At 42.2% G+C, this 6212-nt stretch overlaps 1 long non-coding RNA gene across 1 annotated transcript; it reads right to left on the reverse strand.

The window, feature by feature from the left end:
* Positions 1–429: 429 nt before the first annotated feature.
* On the reverse strand, positions 430–1593 carry LOC150030010 (uncharacterized). Its single transcript, XR_016527211.1, has 2 exons — positions 840–1593; positions 430–735 (listed from the first exon to the last, which is right to left on the reverse strand). It is a non-coding gene; the product is annotated as an uncharacterized LOC150030010 (long non-coding RNA).
* Between the last annotated feature and the right edge of the window lie 4619 nt (positions 1594–6212).

Raw genomic sequence — 6212 nt, forward strand, 5'->3', positions numbered from 1 at the left:
TGGAACATAAAAACTGCTCTAGTCCTCATGGGACATATACATACATGAAAAACTGATTTCTTTCCTACCGTAGTTAAGTATGCCCACTACCTTTGGTGAATCCCAAAGGAAACGCAGCCCCTGGTGAATCCCGAAGAAAACACAATCCCTGGTGAATCCCGAAGGAAACACAACCCCTGGTGAATCCCGAAGAAACACAATACCTCGTGAATCCCGAAGAAACACAATCTGGTGAATCCCGAAGGAAACACAATATCTGGTGAATCCCGAAGAAAACAAAATTTTGGTGAATCCCAAAGGAAACACAATATCTAGTGGGCATCTAACTAATCAGTAAAGACACTATCACAGTCTCAGCATCACAATTATCACAATATGGTTTTATAACATACATATACACCTCGACATCATGGCTATACAACATGCATATACGCCTCAATATCCTCATATAAAATACAACCTCGATGAATCAAGTATCATCTCTTACTAGCATGCAAGTATCTACGTGCACAAATAAATCTTTCAAATTCTCATACAAGAACATATATCGGTCATACTATACTATCTGTTTATCATGCTATCGTTCCATCCTGATATTCATCTATCATGCTAGCATATATCTAGTGTCTGGCTTGTAGGCAGTTCCACTAGTAAGATTACTTACGTCAATTCGAAACTCCCAAAATTAATCCAAGCAATGAATCCTTTTATACTTTTGGAAGACCAGAATCCTACCTATAACATAAATTACGATGTTTAATATAGCCACTCCAGCCTAAACAATAAATCCAATGCTTTCAACATATTCCTTAGGGTCTAATTGAATTTAAACAAATTACCAAAGGTCCCTAAATTAAGCTTAACAAAGTTGTGGCAAGGTTCGAAGTCAATTCCATAGCTCGATTTATTTGCGCATCCTGAACATGCATTAAAACCAAAGTTCAATAGCAAGGGCTTCAATAATTACCCGTAACCAAAAGGGCCAAGATACTAAAACTCACAAAAATTACTAAAGTCAAACCTTTGCAACCTCACCCAACACGCTTCCAATTTTTAAACTCCGCTACAACCTGAATCTATGGCCTAAACACAATGGGTTTTTGTCAAAACTAACCCAAAATCAAATGACATTCAGTATTTTGAAAGAAACCCACAAAAATTACCAAAACATACCCAACACATATCCATAACAGTAGGGACTGGGCGGCGCCGAACAGCTGGCTTGATGAGGCGACGGCAAATCTGGTGAGGTGAGTGGCTGGGCAAGACGGAGCTGGCAGCGGCTTTACGACCCAACGATGGCAAACTTTGGCGCGTGCGAAGTATATCTAGACAAGCGGCTCAGCTGGGGGAGTCGCGGCTGGAAGACGACTACGGACGGTGCTCGATGGGCTCCGGCGCAAACGGCTAAGGGGGATTCGTGACGGCTGAGCGGTGTGGGTCGTCTAGAGTGGCGTGAGGCTGGCGGTGACTCGAGGGTTTCAGCGAAGCGAGGGTGGAGGCTTAAAGGGAGACATGGCGGCGGGGATTTTACGACAGGCGAGAGGGTTGGGGTTTCGGGGAGCACGAGGAAGAAGGAGAAGGAAATTTAATAATAATAACTAAAAATAAAATAAAATAAACTTTATTTTATTCTTTTCCTTATTCCACTTTATTTTATTAACTTCCTTTCTTTTCTAAAAAATGAAATTAATTCCTGTCATTAATTTTTAAATTGAATAATTGGAACGTCAAATCATTAATGACTCGCAATTACACTTGAAGTTCGAAATTCCAAAAAAAAAATCCCTCAAATAATAAAAATTATTGAAATTACATTAATAAAAAAAAATGTGGGGTGTTACATTCTTCCCTCCTCAAAGAACTTTCGTCCTCAAAAGTTCATTCCTGAAAAAGCTGTTATTATAAGCAAACTCCATTAAATGCAAGTGAGCATCCCAACTTCCTAAAAACTTTATGGCACAGGCACGCAACATGTCTTCCAATATCTAATCCAATCGCTCTGTCTGCCCATTAGTCTGTGGGTGAAAAGCTGTACTGAAATCTAACCGGGTCCCCAAAGCTGCCTGAAGACTCTTTCAGAAGTTAGATGTGAAACGAAGGTCTTTGTCCGACACGATGGACACAAGCACTCCGTGCAATCTCACCACCTCCTTTGTGTATAACTATGCCCACTTACTTACTGAAAAGGTGGAATTTTTAGATATGAAATGTGCTAATTTTGTAAGTCTGTCTACCACAATCCAAATTACCGTGAAACCTTTGACTGTTTGTGGAAACCACACAATGAAGTCCATAGACACATGCTCCCACTTCCATTCTAGCATACTCAATGGCTGTAACAAGCATGCTGGCTTCTGCCTCGGGGCTTTCACTGCTGGCACACTAAGCACTTACTGACGAACTCCACAAACTCTCTTTTCATATCATTCCACCAATAATAACAGTTCAAGTCCTGATACATCTTGGTGTTGCCAGGATGAATCAAAAATAAGGAACTATAAGCCTCTGACAACAACTCATTCTTAATATCATTATTTGTTGGCACGTACAAACGTCCCTGATAGAGAAGACCACCTTCCACTGATACCGATAATTCACCATTCTAGCTCCACTCCACCCTACGAACTCTCTCCTCCAGATAAGGGTCACAACACTGTGCATCAATAGTTCTCTACCTTAGACTCGGTCGCACTGACAATTGCGCTAACTGTGTCGTGACCTTCCCCACTACCACTGCATTTTTTGCCCGCTCTAGCTCCTTACACAAATGAGTGTGTCTAGTGATGAGGACTGCTGCATGAGCCACCTTCCTGCTTAGGGCATCTGCCACTACATTTTCCTTTCCTAGGTGGTACAAAATTTCGCAGTCATAATCCTTCACCAACTCTAACCACCTTCTTTGCCTCATGTTCAACTCCTTCTGAGTGAAAAAGTACTTTAAACTCTTGTGGTCGGTGAAGATCTGTATCTTCTCTCCATATAATTAGTGCCTCCAGATCTTGAGAGTGAAAACCATTACTGCTAATTCCAAGTCGTGTGTGGGATAATTCTGTTCATGCTTCTTTAACTAACGTGAAGCGTAAGCAACTACTCAGCCCCGCTGCATCAATACACATCCCAACCCCTTCTTGAACGCGTCGCTATAAATGTCAAACCACCTGATCCATCTCGTACTATAAAAACTGGGGCTGAAACTAACCTCTGGTTGAGATCTTGGAAACGGTTCTCACAAGCCTCATTCCAAACAAAAGCTGCTCTCTTTCGGGTCAATTGAGTCAATGGAGTGGCTATACAAGAGAAGTCCTTTACAAATCGTCTATAGTAGGCTGCCAATCCCAGGAAACTGCGCACCTCACTGACTGTGGTTGGACGAGCCCAACTCTAACTGCCTCAATCTTTGCAGGATCCATAGAGACACCTTCCTTCGATACTACATGCCCTAGAAAGGACACTTGCCTCAACCAAAAATCACATTTAGAAAACTTAACATACAGCTTATTGGCCCTCAATGTCTCCAGAAATTTCCGCAAATGCTCTTCATGTTCGTCCTCTGTCTTGGAATAAACCAAGATGTTGTCAATAAAAATAATCACAAAGGTATCGAGAAATTCCTTGAACACCATATTCATCAAATCCATGAACACTGCTGGGGCATTCATTAGACCGAACGACATCACTATGAACTTATAATGCCCATACCTCAAACGAAAAGTTGTCTTGGGTATGTCACTGTCCTTTATTCTCAGCTGATGGTATCATGACCGGAGATCAATCTTTGAGAACACCGTAGCTCCTTGCAACTGATCGAACAAGTCATCAATCCTGGGAAAGGGATATTTGTTCTTGACGGTCACCTTGTTCAGCTCGCTGTAATTAATGCACAAATGTAACGATCCATCCTTCTTTTTCACAAATAAAACGGGTGTACCCCATGGTGACACACTAGGGCATATGAAACCCTTGTCCAACAACTCCTGCAACTGGACCTTAAGTTCCCTCAACTCTGCTGGTGCCATCTTGTATGGAGCTTTCAAAATGGGGGTGGCTCTAACTCAATAGCAAAATCTATCTCCCACTGCGGGGGCAGTCCGGAAAGATCCTCTAGAAAAACGTCTGAAAAATCTCTCACTACTAGCTCTGAAGTCAAGGTGACTTCAGCCTCTCTAGTATCAACCACACTGGCTATATAGCCCCAAGCTCCTTGGTTAAACAGTCTACTGGCCTTTAATGCTAAAATCACTTTAGGTAGGACCACGGTCCCAACCCCTTTAAACTTAAAACTGGCTCCTGTAGGGGGGTTAAAGATGACCTCCTTACGGGAGCAATCTATACTGGCATGATTTGCAGCTAACCAATCCAATCCCAAAATCACATCAAAATTATGCATATCTAAAATTATCAAGGTCACATCTAATGCGTGATTTGCTATCTTACCTGACATGCTTTTATCATTTTTGTAGTTAACATGATCTCTCCTGATGGAGTGGAAATAGACAGTGCAAAGGGCAAAGGTTCTGACTCTAACATGACATGCCTTACAAATACAGAAGATATAAACGAGTGCGAAAAGCCAGAGTCAAACAAAACTAAAGCATGGTGCCCCAAAATGGGAAGCATACTTGTCACCACCGTGCCTAACTTCTCGGCCTCACACCAAGTGGTAGGAAACACCCTACCCTGCTATTGCTGACGACTTAGGCATCCCTGAAACGAGCTTACGAGTTGGCCCCTAAGTTCAGACGCGTTCCTCCTTAGGCATTTCTCTGACATATGCCCCTTCTGGCTACATCGAAAATAGACCCCAGAGCCGGCTAGGCAACGTCCCCAATGTCGCCTCCCACAAGTAGTACATATCGGCCTATCCTCCTTGACAGTCACAACTTAGGAGCCCTGCTGTCCCCATGGATGTGGAGCATTCACTATGTTCTAGTTCCTCTACTGATGCTCAAGAGCCTTGGGCTCAACCTTCCTTTTCTGACCTACAGAGGTCCCAACACCAAGCGACCTCCTATACTCTTCTCCCATCTGAGAGTCGACATTAATCCTCACAACGGCCCGTAGTGCCGCAGCATACGTCTTGAGGTCCAAGGCATGTACCAAACCTCACAGTCTGCTCCTCAAACCTTCAATGAAACTCTCTGTCCTTGCTGCCTTGGTGGCTACTAGTTCAGGAGTAAAGTGGGACAGCTTATCAAATTCCTGCTCACACTCATCCACCGACATAACTCCCTATTTCAAGTTCAAGAATTCTGCTTGCTTGTTGTACCGAGTGTTGGCCGAAAAATACTTCTAATAGAAACGCTCCTTGAACTACTCCCAGGTTGCAAGTTTCCCACCAGTATCAATCATTTTCTCTGCTAAACACCACCAGACTTCTGCGTTGCCAGTCAACATGAAAACTGCATATTGGAGCTTGTGCTCTTCCGAGCACCTCATAAAACAGAAAATCATCTCGATAGATGACTGATGCGTCGTAAATGTGATGCGATTATGATGTATATTTGTGGTGATGAGTTATGCGTTGCACATGCAAGTTTTCCTAGTAAAACTCAAGTATAAATCTCACTAGGTTTCCTGGTAAGTCCAAGGTCGAACACAGAGACTACTGAATTACTATGCGACAGTAAATTTGATTCCTTTGCAGTGGCAAAAACAAATAAGTTGGTTGGTGTTTTGTTTAAGTATATATCCTATGTGATGGATTCGAGTAAAGAGTTGATGAAATCGAGAATTACAATGAGTATGCGATGAACGGGTTGAGAATGGATTAGCTAACACGTCCTAAGATTGCATTCAAGTTATGCGATCATGCTACACACACACAACAGCATGTCATCTCTCAATGCAAATGCAATAGTTCCTATTTCTAGAACGCATGCAATGTATATGATAATGTCGATAGGACTTATGTCTAGCCTCTATTCTTGTCTATGCGATGATGAATGATACACACATATACAAGGTGACCGCATACTATCATATCCTATTTCTAGGGTGCATGCGATGCATAATAGCAAACAGAACTTATGTCTAAGTTTCTATCTCTTGCTTATGCGGTTCTAATCTGACTCTCTCAAGCCTAGATTCTAATCTGACTCTCTCAAGTCTAGATTCTTTCTTTAGACTACTCTCTCAAGTATCTCTAAAGGGTGGATAACACATACATAAGACAAGATGATCGCATAAAGTGAAGATCTTAGGTCATACTA

The sequence above is a fragment of the Benincasa hispida genome, unplaced genomic scaffold (assembly GCF_027475165.1).
Source record: "Benincasa hispida cultivar pf3 unplaced genomic scaffold, pf3_genome.v1.1 HicScf695, whole genome shotgun sequence".
Lineage (NCBI taxonomy): Eukaryota > Viridiplantae > Streptophyta > Magnoliopsida > Cucurbitales > Cucurbitaceae > Benincasa > Benincasa hispida.